The following is a 13483-nucleotide window of genomic DNA, read 5'->3' as shown; positions in this document are numbered from 1 at the left end:
CAACAAGTCACTTCGCGTTGTCCCACGTAAATAGAAATCATGTTTGAGGTTTGACGAATTGCCTCAGTACAGCTGGTACAATTCATTTTTGATAAAGTTGGTTTGCCATGCAAATCTAGTAATCTCATAACAGGGTAAACTTACAGGACAATCAACCCACTGAAATTTCAGATACATTTTTTTTCGTCATCAAACATATTTTGTGAGTGTTTGTTTGTTTGTGCATTGTTAAAATGCTTTCTAAAATTGCATGGACTTTGAACATTGAACAGAAAAGGAATTTTCAGGTTGTATAATATGTGAGGGCATAGATAAGCAAGCTGCCAAAGGCAGTAACCGAATAGAAAATCATCTAACTGTGCATGCATCTCAGATATGCATACTAGAAATACACCTGTAAATATCACGCGTGTGTGTATGTGGTCTCGTCAGTACATACATACATACATACATACATTCATACATATATACATACATATTCATTTTCAATGCAATTCAATTTTAATTTCATTTTTTTTCCAACAAGAACATAATTATATAGACATCACCTTTTTGGTAACAGAAAATAAGATGCGTAAAACCATGTAGGATGAAAAGAATGTACAATGATTGTAGCACCTTACGATAATTATACAAAGTCATAAAACTCAAGCGATTAGCAGCAAGTAAGCAATATGCAAAATTCGAAAAATGGAGGGACCCACTAAAAAGACAAAGCTTGTAGGATGTGGGGCCCTCAGAAGAAAAACATACATAGCCTATATAATTATACAACACATAGATAGATATTTATATCTAAAACCTATGTGCATACACACGTATATAATTAGAAAATGATATGACATGCATTGTGTATCTTATCACACACAGTATATTGTATTTTGAAATTTAATGATATAAAGTAGCTAATGTATGCAATAATAAGGTCCATATTGGTTTTCTGTATGTTTATCATACAGAGTTTTGTAGTGTATGCATCATACTACATGTATACACAGCTGCATGGCATGCAGCAATTAAGAATCTGAGCTGCTATAAATGTTCCATTTTGTTTGGCCAAGCAAACCAGTATTTATTTATTTATTTATTTATTTATTTATTTATTTATTTATTTATTTATTTATTTATTTATTTATTTATTTATCTATCTATCTATCTATCTATCTATCTCTAGTATCTAGTAGATTAATCTATAAATTACATATTTTTTTTATTACATGTATGTGTATGTAATTACAGGCCTTTGTATGCACGTACACACACACACATACACAGACACACAGACACACACACACACACAGACACACACACACATATATATATATATATATATATATATATATATATATATATATATATATATAATTATGCATGTATATAATTCAGCCTGTATAGTGTTATATGGGAATGGATGGAAATTTCAATGTCTATTTCGATCTTTTTCCATATTTCTCAATGATATAATTCATCAAATATAACAGAATAAAATGATAGGCCCTACATGATATCCAGCTATATAGGAAACGAGAGAAGGAACCCGTTATTTTAAAGTCACACCGTGAGCTCTGTTGTCTATCCTTGTCTTTCTCCTGGCGAGATGTCGTAATATTTGACTGCTTGGCGCCTCCCATTTAAACCCACCTGATGGGCGGAGTCTTTATAGTGGGAGAGGTTTTTGATAGGATCAGATTACGAAACTTCGTCCGTGGCACATTAGATTATACTAGCAGATTATTTACGTTACATTTCACCTTCCAATAAGCGTTTGCGTTCCTGTTAAAAAAAAAGAGAATGTAATTGTGTGTGTGTGTGTGTGTGTGTGTGTGTGTGTGTGTGTGTATGAGCCGGTGTGTGTGTGTGTGTGTGTGTGTGACTATTGTTTATTCTGTGCGAATGGAATGCCCGATGAATACACAGATTGTGTTAAGGGTTGAATATTAGGTAACAATATTTATTGATAATTGATTGGATATGCTATTTTTATCGCGTTTCGCCACAAATCCAAGGTGCTGATAGTCCAAGAGGTAGAAAAGGAGGAAGTTTTATTACTTCTTATCTCTCTGCCCAAGAGACTACATAAAATACCTAATTACAGATTATCTCCTTGGTATGTATAAAGCAAACAGCATTCTACGCCTGCGAGATCTTTAGTATCAACAATACGGCAGTCGTACCACATACATACACATACTATTCATCTTCCCAATCATTGCAAAAAAGAAAAGAAATAAATAAATAAAGCAATAGACTTTGGAAGATCGAACACGAGTCTCTCATAACTTCTCGCTCCCACTCCTTAAAGGATAAGTCCACCTTCGTGTGGATTGAGTGAATGCAGCAATATTAGTAGAATGCATCAGTAAGAGTTTGAGGAAAATTGGACAACCCGTGCGAAAGTTATGACGTTTTGAAGTTTCTGCTGGGTCGCTGCTGGATGAGAAGACTACTAGATAGCTTGTGATGTCACATGTGTACAACGATATAAAGAAATCATAAAGAAAATTTAGCATATTTTCACTTTTCTCGCATAATAAAAGAACATTTGACTTGCCTCTTTCAGAAGGCAGGGGGAATAAAATAACCCTTAACAGACATCAGTGACAGGTTGAGGAAATTTGCACTTTTTTTTTTTCAAAAAATTAAATTTTGCGAAGTTCTCTTTATATTTTCCTAATATCATTGTACGCATGTGACTATAGTAGTCTTTTCATCCAGCAGTGACTGCACAGATAATTTAAGAATATTCATAACTTTTGAATGGATTGTCCGATTTTCCCCAAACTTTCACTAATGTGTTCTACTAATATTTCTGCATTCACCTAATCCATAGTATGTGAAGGTGAACAGCTCCTCTAGAGTTATTGCAATTTCCTTATTCAGCGCAACTTCTGTACGTTACCATGGCATCAGAGCGATATTCTACAGGTACGGGACACACACACACACACACTCACACATACTTTGAAATTCACACAGACACATGCTTGCAAGCGCGCATACACACTTGACTCTCCCGTCTTCCTTATCAAGACGTCAGTAAAGACGAGACATCATTAATAAGGCATTCTCAATTAAGCAGGAACATCAAGCAAAATTTACGAGAAAATGCGGGAAATATGGTCGTGGAGAATAAAGGAGCATGAATGATTTAATAAGTTTTCTTCTCTTTCAAATTTAGACCCAGCCGCCATGTTCTTTTGTGAGTCATTTTTTTTTTCTTGTAGTGTTGTTATTGCCATGGTTTTGTTGGATGTCTACTACGATAGTGCGCAAAATCCTGTTGTACAGAATAATCAATATTCACGTAAAATCCTGGGTTTAATTTTGTTGCATTTGTCAACAAATCAGTACAGCAAATAGATATTCAAACCAGTATTTAGGCCTACGTCTTTTTGTTTACATCACAACACACACACACACACACACACACACACGCACACACACACACACACACACACACACACATACACACACGCACACACACACACACACACACACACACACACACACAACATCTAAATTTGAAACTAAAACAAACCGTACTCCGTAAATTCTTTAGATGCTTTAATAAACCCGGGCCTCCGATAATTTGCGACTCGTAGTGTCGTACGGAAAAATGATTTCGGGGTGCAGCGCGTAATGAAATTAGGGTAGACAATAATTTGGGTCCGCACTGCGCGTATGAGTCACCTTGTTGTCCATACTAGTAGCTTGCGGAGTGTTGGTCTTTATACCATCGATGCTGCTGCGAAATTAGCTGCCACTGAAAATTCAAGTTCAAGGTATGCGTTACTCTCCCAGAATTTTGAGTGATATATGACAAATTAAGATCTCTTTTGTCTGGAATATAATGCATAATGATCTATGAACCTTAGAGTTTGAAAAGCTATTTTTGACTGGCATTCGACTTTAGCTTAGGAATAAGACAGCTCGAAGTTCCACTTTGCGCATGATGAGCAAAAAGAAAAAAAAAAAAGATTATTCGTACCAACAGGCATGTTGGTTTTTAATTTCACTGGGATGAGCATCTGTGATGTAATGATTATTCATGTAATACTTATAAATGCTACTTGCCAGCACATCCGCCTGACAGCGAAAGTGGTATTTGGCAAAATCAATAGAAAGATATTGTGAATACATTCAATGCAAAGCAATGAAATGGGTGTTTCCCAAGTGTTAATTGACGGATCATTTTGGTCATTTGGTCTACGCAAGTTCATTCTTTGTTTGAACAGGATTAATGAATCCATAAACTGTTACGTAAATCTTATGCATCATGTCGCTCTGAAAACGAGTGAAGTGTCCGTAACCGACTGAGAAAAAGAAAAAAAAAAAGAAGAAAAGAAACGTCATTCACCCTAAAAACGCAAATGTTGAATCAACATTTAAAAGGGCCGAGGAGTGACAGCATTTTTTGAAGTGTTGCATCCAACTTTTAAGATAACATTTTAAATGTTGAATCTAGCAGGAAAACCAACACTTTGAAAATGTTGTCACTCCTCGGCCCTTTTAAATGCTAATTTAACATTGTGTTTTTAGAGTGTTCGTACCAATGTGCCATGAGTGAACTCCGAACTTGCTTATTAAAACCTCCCTCAATAACATTCAAATCTTTCGGACAGAACAGTCAGAGTATCCCCCACGCCCACACGAGTTTCATTTTGTATGACAAAATTGGCCTCCATAGCTTGATTGATTATAATACTACTCAAAGACGGATTCATTTGCGTTCGAAATATATTATTCGTATAGTCTGCTCCCGGGTAGGGGATTTACCCTTGCGCATATCAGATCTCCGCAATTAGGGAGTATACTCTCTGCCTTTTACATCCATGTATGTATTCAGAACGTGTAGCATTGGATTTGCCATACTGACATAAATTAGTTATACACAATGAATTTATAACCACATTCCGCATACACTGTGTGGAGTTCTGCTGATTTTGACTGATTTGCAGGGTATGAGAGTCACATAATGTACGGTAATATCATAAATTGTATAGTTCCTATAAATTATGAAGACCAGGCAATACATAATTTAACTGGGACCGAGGTCAAAAGAGACAACAACGTAGATCTGACTGTTAAGAGACACAAAACTTACATAATATGGTAATGATTCGCATCATACAAGATAATATATTTGCTAGAGTTGTGTACCTTGTATAATATCGGGGTTTGCACACCTATAATGATAATGTGTTTCAGCGCATTATTGTATTTTTCATATGAAAACCAGAACGAGAACATAATAATCCTGTGACAGTTCTGATGTCTATAATACAGTCGTCTACCTAAGACGTGAAGTGAGTAACATACCGCAGGCTAAAGAAGTAGCACTGATCTTGAGGAGTCGCTGTTATTATTGTTAATTACACTCTAAAAACGCAAATGTTGAATCAACATTTAAAAGGGCCGAGGAGTGACAGCATTTTTTGAAGTGTTCCATCCAACTTTTAAGATAACATTTTGAATGTTGAATCTAGCAGGAAAACCAACACTTTGAAAATGTTGTCACTCCTCGGCCCTTTTAAATGCTAATTCAACATTTGTGTTTTTAGAGTGTATCATCGTACATCAGGGACCACAAACGTTTTTGAATGTGTGTGTGTGTGTGTGTGTGTGGGAGGGGGGGGTATGAGCGTGTGGAGGGGGAACACTCATCTTCTTCCATACACTCTTCCATACACATCTTCGGAAAGTCTTGGGCTTTCTTATGAATGTTCTTTTCAACTGTTGAAGGAGATTATCATTATTATTATTATTATTATTATTATTATTATTATTATTATTATTATTATTATTATCATTACTATTATCATTATTATTATTGTTATTATTATCATTATTATTGTTATTATTATCATTATCATTAATATCATTATTATTACATTGTACCATTATTGTGAAATCCGAAAACGTGTGTGCAGTGGGTGGGACTTGGGGGCAGATCACCCCTCCACCTCCCCCTTCCCTCACCACGGTTCCGCGGCCCCTGAACATGTTCGACAGCTGCAGATAATTATGTGGCCCCCGTCCCTATTCGTCTAGATTGGTATGGACTGGCCTTGGTCAAAGACCCTCCCGCTGTATTGATTGAAAGAGGGTCGAACAATCAGACCGCGTCGTTAGGTGAGACTCCAGTCAAGCCGCTAATGAGAATAGCTTTGGAGAACTGACGCCACTGGACGGACTCGGCTTCGACTTTCTATACAGCTCTTCGTTCACGACTGCTCACAAGAGCGTGAATGCCTTTGAAAAAGGCTAACGTGGTTTTGGTCCTCATACTATTGCTAACTGTATCTCATGTGCTCACTGAATCATGGTTTTATAGTGTACCAATCATACGATAAGTGGGGTGCTGTTCGTTATTCCGAAGGTTCGTTATTCCGAAGGTTCGTTTATCCGAAACACACAAATTCCCTATACCTAGAGGTTCGTTAATCCGAAAATGAAAAAGGGTTCGTTAATCCGAACATTTGTGGAGTTATTCCGAAGTTCGTTATTCCGAAGGTTCGTTAATCCGAAAATGAAATAGGGTTCGCTATTCTGAAGGCTCGTTTATCCGAAAATAAAATAGGGTTCGTTATTCCGGGGGTTCGTTAATCCGAAAATGAAATAGGGTTTGTTATTCCGAAGGTTTGTTGATCCGAATATGAAAGGGTACGTAACCAATCTTCGGAATAACGAGCTCGGTTTCATTTCCGGATTAACGAACCTTCGGAATAACGAACTTTATTTCATTTTCGGGTTAATGGACCTTCGGAACAACAAATCTTATCACATTTTCGGATTAACGAACCTTCGGAATAACGGATCTTGGGAATAACGAATCTTCGGAATAATGAAGCTTTGGACTAAAGAACCTTCGGAATAACGAACTTTTTTTTTTTGGAATAATGAACTGTAACCGATAAGTGTTATGGAATTCTGTTCAATTCTGTTCAATTCTGTTCAATTCAGTTCTGATGAAAAGAAAAAGAGGGGTTTAATAAAGTGCGATGGTTGCATGTATACTGCAGACAACTAACGCAAGAGCTTTGATTTTTTTTTTAATTCACGAAAGTAAACTGCAAAGTTTTTCATAACAGGGAAATTAGGACAGGGTTAAGAAAAAAAAATATCTTTAACAATACTAAACATTGATTATACGGATTCAAATTTTTGCATTGGTTGTTTCTATCCCTAACTCACATTTTAGAACTACATGTATTTTGAAGCACTAGAGGTGGGTTTTCGTTTCATCTGCAAATGGCAAATAATGCCTTTAGTGTAAATGCTTACAAGCTTCTAATGGTGAATTGAATAGAAAGTCGTATTATTAAATTAAGTTTAATTCAATACTCTCCCTGTAAAGAGCCAAATGCCATACCATTCAGTCTGTGAAAATGTTTTTGTTATGTTTTTTGTTGTGTTTTGTTCGTTTGTTTGCGTGTGTGTGCGTGTGTGTTAATGTTCACAATCCTGTTTGTGTTTCCTATCGTAATTTCAATTCAACGCTGGTACGTCTCATTTATTTACAGATGTGGGTCATACCTCTCAAGCCATATCTAGACTACTAACATATAAACATAATATAGACAGGGGACATAGACATAATTGCAAACTCCTCCTTGACACGAGTCTATCTTCTTGACCTTGTCCTTGGGCTGACTCTAGTAGTAGTATCCTCGAGGTCGCTGGCTGGATTCCTAGATGTGGACGTGTCATGTTTTTCGTTTGACTTCCGTAAACTTCAATTCCACTTTCGATTCAGTTCAGTTCAGTTCAGTTCAATTCAGTTCAAATCTTTTACCGTCGTCTAAATGAACATCAACTTTTCTCTAGTCCTCATTGTTGTTTTGAATAGAAATAAACCAGAAAATGGTATCATTTCCATCAAATCAGTGCAGTACCAATCTATGGTCTTTAAGAACACAGGAATGAATAAGGAGCAGCGCGTGCATATGAACGATTTCCGCTATACGATGTACCTCTCTCTTTTTTTTTTAAACCTATGTGTTATTGTATACTGTAAGAGTTGTGAAATTACATTACAATCGTCTTATTTTGCATGAGTATTTGTGTTCAATTCTGTTGTTTTATTGAAACATGTTTGACTGTAGAATTTACAAGCTCTCTTATCGTATGTCTGATTTTTTGCAATGAATCTTCTGCCATTTTGTTTTCTCATTGTATGTACAATATATTGAAATCGAATTGAACATGAGTCGCATTAACTTCCTCATGGGTTTTTTTTTTTTGTCACTTGCTTCGTTTTGCCACAGTAGGGTACACAATTTGTAAAAATACTTGTATGCTTTGTATGATATGGTGCGGTGATTAACCAATGTAACTGTGAACTATCCCAGCCCGTGGAGCTCCCACTCAGTTGGGTATAATGTCACTGGTAATTGGTGGTCGTTAACAGGAGACATTTCCTTTTGCAAGCACATCGCAGCATGGGTCTGACGACAGCAAGAAAAACCATTGTTGATGTTCGGGTCTATGAGCAGATCAGACATAATATACGCCACATTATTATCTCATTGTTGAATTCACGCGCTCATTATTTCTTTAACGCCTTTCACGGATATGACACAAACTGAGCACATCTTTGTTTGATTTTTAATATTTATTCAGTTCATTTTATTCTTTATTCTTTTTTTCCAATAATATACAACCGTCGCCAAACAAGACAGTAAGGGGCTTTCGTTTTTGACGACGGATGCTTTCTACGACGGTTGAAAACTGTAACTGTACCGTCGGATGTATAATAGTTTCCGTCCTGCAAAATATTGTTCCGATTTTTAGGACGAGGACATGAAAAGGTATCACGTGACCAATTTCATCAGGTGACGAGGAGGGACTACAAAATGGCGAACCTTCACAGGGTTCTAGAGTGCTTGCTCTTTGGTCATTGCTTGGATATCATCGATGAAGAGGAATTCATGCTCCTTTATGATGTCAACAAACCCACCAACCCTTTCTGATCACTGGCTCTTCATACTCAGAGACATTGCTAGCTAGGCAGTGGCCTGATACCAAAAGTGCCAGAACTAAACTTTTCTCAACTTAAAGTCTGAACGACTAGAAGTTTGAGGCAAAGTTAGAATGACCAAATGACTTTTTTTTTTTTTTTTTTTTTTTTTTTACTGCAGTACTAAGCCTGAGGCTTAGCTTTCCTTTGGTTGGTGGTCGATGGTCCCAGGATGCAGCATGCCATGGCCATGGGCATGTGTCGTCTAGGCCCGAGGCTAGCCGGGCCCAGCGGCCAGCGGGTGGCAAGGCAACCGGAGCGGTAACCCCGCGGCCGCGGACAGCTTCGCGTTCGGGTCGGTGCGGCTACCGGCGCGGCTGGCCCAGGCCAGGGAAAGCGAAACTAAGTTACAAACAATAAAAAGAAACACCCCAAAAAACAACAACAACAAAAAAAAAAACCCACAAAAACAGCCACACAAGAACCATAAATACTGCCGCTTACAACCCAAGTGCTTGCAATATAATTTATCATCCACCTAAAGGCTTAAACTTGCCAGAAAAATAGCTCCAAGCACGTCTTCGCAGGTACTATCCATTTTGGCTTACCTTTATAACGTACCCGGCGCGGCGCGGCCGGCCCAGAACACGTGATCAAAACAGGGTATTTGTTGTCGTCTTCAGCACAACGCTGATTCACCCCGAAAACAGTCGTAGAAACTGGAGACCCGACGAAACCACAGATTTGACGCATGCGCAGATAAGTCCGTTGTGATGTCATCCGTCGTATAACGATCCGTCGTGCAAAACGAAAGCTCCTTATTCTGCAAGAAGGGATTTGTTGGAAAAAAAAACAACAACAGGCAATTTAATAGATACAATTTAAAGGAAGGTAATATAATAATGTAATAAACACTGGGCCGAATGCATAAAACAAGCAATTGCTTGTAAGCAATTGCTTCAAGCAAAAGCACAAGCTTGTCTAGCAAAATGTCTAGCTCACGCAATTGCTTAAATCCATATGCATAACCTTTTGCTAGTGCTTATACCTTTTGCTAATTGCTTGCGTTTTTAACAAAAGGGACGTCACGCCTGTGCGAACACAAGAACAAAGGCGAGTGTGGCAGCATGCATTTGAAAGGGCATGTGTGTGCAGAAACATTTCCTGACATAGCAGAAGAGCTATGAAATGACACTCATAAATGCACACACGGACGCACACACACACAACTATACACACACTCGTATTACTGGCTGATTCCCATCACTGCTTACAATAGCCCGCATCTGCCAGATCGCACGTGGAGAGACGTCTCCTTGCTCTCCACCGAAGTGAGACATCCTACCTGTTTTTCATCAAATTTTGCGTGCTAACCACTGGACATTCCCGTTGTTGAAATGAAAAAGTTCTTACTCTACTTAAGAGTAATTTCTTGTAGATTTATACCACTCCTTCACAATTGTTGTCTTTCTTCCATGAATATGAAAATGATACTTAAAAGGGAACGTCCCAGATAAGCAAAAGCTCAAGCTCATTTTACAGAGCTTGAAAAATCGTAAGCAATTGCTAGCAAGAACTAGCAAAAGGTATGTTTTATGCATACGTTTTTAAGCAAATGCTTCAAATGCTTGGTCTCTAAGCAATTGCTTGCGGACAGCAAGCAATTGCTTGTACTTGCTAGCAAGAGCTTCTGCTCGCAAGCAATTGCTTGTTTTTATGCATACGGATTCGAGTAAGAGGCTAGTACAAGCAATTGCTAGCGTTTATGCATCCGGCCCTATGACATAATGGTGCAAGTTATAGAAAACTAATGTGTCAATGCAGGCAAATGCAAGCTACTGATCTTATTCTCAGGAAATGGCAGAAAGCTAATAAGCTCTCACCTTCCAACTGGACAATAATGTTTTTATCATTATTATCATTCCCATATAGGTATTCAAGTGTGTTAATTTTGTCGACTGTATGGATATTTGGAATTAAAAAAAAAAAAAAATCGCCGAAAGCCAGGCAAGAAGTCCTACTTCAGCGTGTTTCAATATTTGGAATCTAGCTTTTGTACATCGGTGCTATGTCTAAAAAGCCATGGGCAGGTTTTTCGTTACTGGTAATTCGAAACAACAGTAAACCGAAATATTATGTAAAACAAAAATATTAAACGGAGTGTAAGGTTTAACACAATAAGTACAATTTGTACAATGCACGTTCTCTCGTAATCTGGAAAAAGAGGGCAATATTCGTAGGCTAATTGAATAAAACGGAGAAAACATGCTGGAGATAAATCAAAATAGTGTTATAGCCAATACAAAAACATGTATATGATTCGATACCAGTTTCGAAAACATAAAGTATCCATACATTATACCCTTTATTACATGCGGATTTGCACACTTCAACCTTATCTATACCGGCCCGGGGGCCTACGCTGCATGTTGGTGGGTCCTTGCCACCAATAAAATGTAATAATGGCAATGTGCATAACAAATCGATCGTCACACGCCGCACAACAATGGCGTGCAACAGGTGTCTAAGACGTCACGCATTGTAGCTTCACAATTAATAACATGACGGGGGTTCTGCCTCCCAGTCTGACTGCTATACACTCTGTTTTGTGTGTCTTTGTGTGATTTTTATGCACGGAAGTAGATATGAGATTTTCGACGCTACAATACTCTCATATTCGAATTTGTATTATGAATGTGTACGTATGGTATATATCTTTTAGCGGGGGGGGGGGGGGGGTTATGCTCATGGTTTGTTTGGAAGGCCAGTGCCCCCCCCCCCCCCCACCAAGAGTATTTGAATGGAACCCTCAAAAGAAATGGGGTTTCTTGAGTGTTTGTTAATTTCGATTTTGTTCCATTATTTTTTCATAGTCAAAAGTGTTGGAGGGCTACAGCTCCATCCCACTGGTTCTGCTTCCCCTGATACAGTAGGAACGTTATTATTGAAGCTAACCTACGTTTTCGAGAAGATTTTCTCGAACTAGAGTGCATGGTAACACGCATGTCTACACTCTTTAAAAAACAATTAAAAACGCGTTCAATTATGCACCTTGCAGACCAGTTAGCACCTTCAAAGGTGCTCCCAGTGAGGCGAACATGACGAAAGGTGCAAAATTGAACCTATTTTTTTTTTCTTCAAGTATATAAAGGCACAGATCCCTTGATGTTGCGACCATTTTCGGCAACTATAACGAGAGGATTATTTCCAGAGGATTGTGGAGTTAAAATGGTCACCATTTCCCTTGTTTTGTTCGTTGCAACGAGATTGAAAGAACTGAGGATGGGGTGGGGGTGGGAGGGGGCATTATCGACCCCCAACACACACATGCTTTCACTTCCATATTGCACAGTCATACAAAAATTGAAAGATGGAAAATGAGCCGGAGAAGAGAAGGAAAAAAAAAAAGAAAGAAAAGGGAGTCAGTGGTAGTGGTACCCAAGTGAGCAAAATCTAAACACACTGATGTAATCTAAACACATTGGCCCGAATTCACGAAGGTGGTACAAATGAAACCATGGTCAAAAACCATGGAGCGCCAAGTGTCGAATGGAATATTTCGTAACGAAATCAGTCATTTCGTCGATGAAATGATTATTTAGTAACGAAATGATAACATTTTGTAACTAAATGAACATTTCGTCCACGAAATGACAATTTCGTTAACGAAACTGTCATTTTGTCGATTAAATGACCAATTTCGTAACGAAATACATGTATACACTTGGCGCTCCATGGTTTTTGTCCATGGTGTAAACCATGGTTTAATTTGTACCAACTTCGTGAATTCGGGCCATTGAGGTTTACCATGGTTTATCTTTATACATGAATTTCATTAACTTATTCCTCAATTACCGATTCACGAGAGATTAAGCGGAGAGAAATGATAAGTATATAAAGTGTTTCACGGTAGCTCCCCAAATATCTCGGATTTGCTTGTATGTCGCTGTTGTAGGGTTGTTGTTATTGTTGTTGTTGTTGTTGTAGGTTTTTCTTTCTCTCCGCGGCTATTATCACTAGTGAATGAGAGATTGTATGCACAGTACTGTAGTACTGCAGCATTCACGATTGTTCGCCATCAGCCTAAACCTCAACCTCCCAGCCATACAAAAACTGTGAATGATAGATGAACGGCGATGATTTTTCTGTTGGTGCATAGATATTAGAATGGTGGCATTCAAGATCAAGAGAGACCCCCCCCCCCCCAAAAAAAAAAATAATAATAATGAAATAAATAAATAAATAAATAAATAAATAAATAAATAAATAAATAACCCCCGAGCGTTAATATCGAAATTTTCCTCATTTCCCGGGATCATTGCGTGAGGGTGAAGTGGGTGGCGTCCTCATGGTAAAATACACGCCTTCGAGAAAAAGCAACTTAAAGGTACAGTTTACCTTTGGGAGCAGTGATTTAAGAAAAAAAAAATGTTCGAGATATCACATTTGATGCATATGTGTATTTTTCTCGATAAACCGTAACTGTAGACGGTTTATTCTAGAAACATTTTAATATAACTTTTG

The sequence above is a fragment of the Diadema setosum genome, chromosome 6, assembly GCF_964275005.1.
Source record: "Diadema setosum chromosome 6, eeDiaSeto1, whole genome shotgun sequence".
Classification (NCBI taxonomy): Eukaryota; Metazoa; Echinodermata; class Echinoidea; order Diadematoida; family Diadematidae; genus Diadema; species Diadema setosum.
This window is presented reverse-complemented; position numbering follows the sequence as displayed.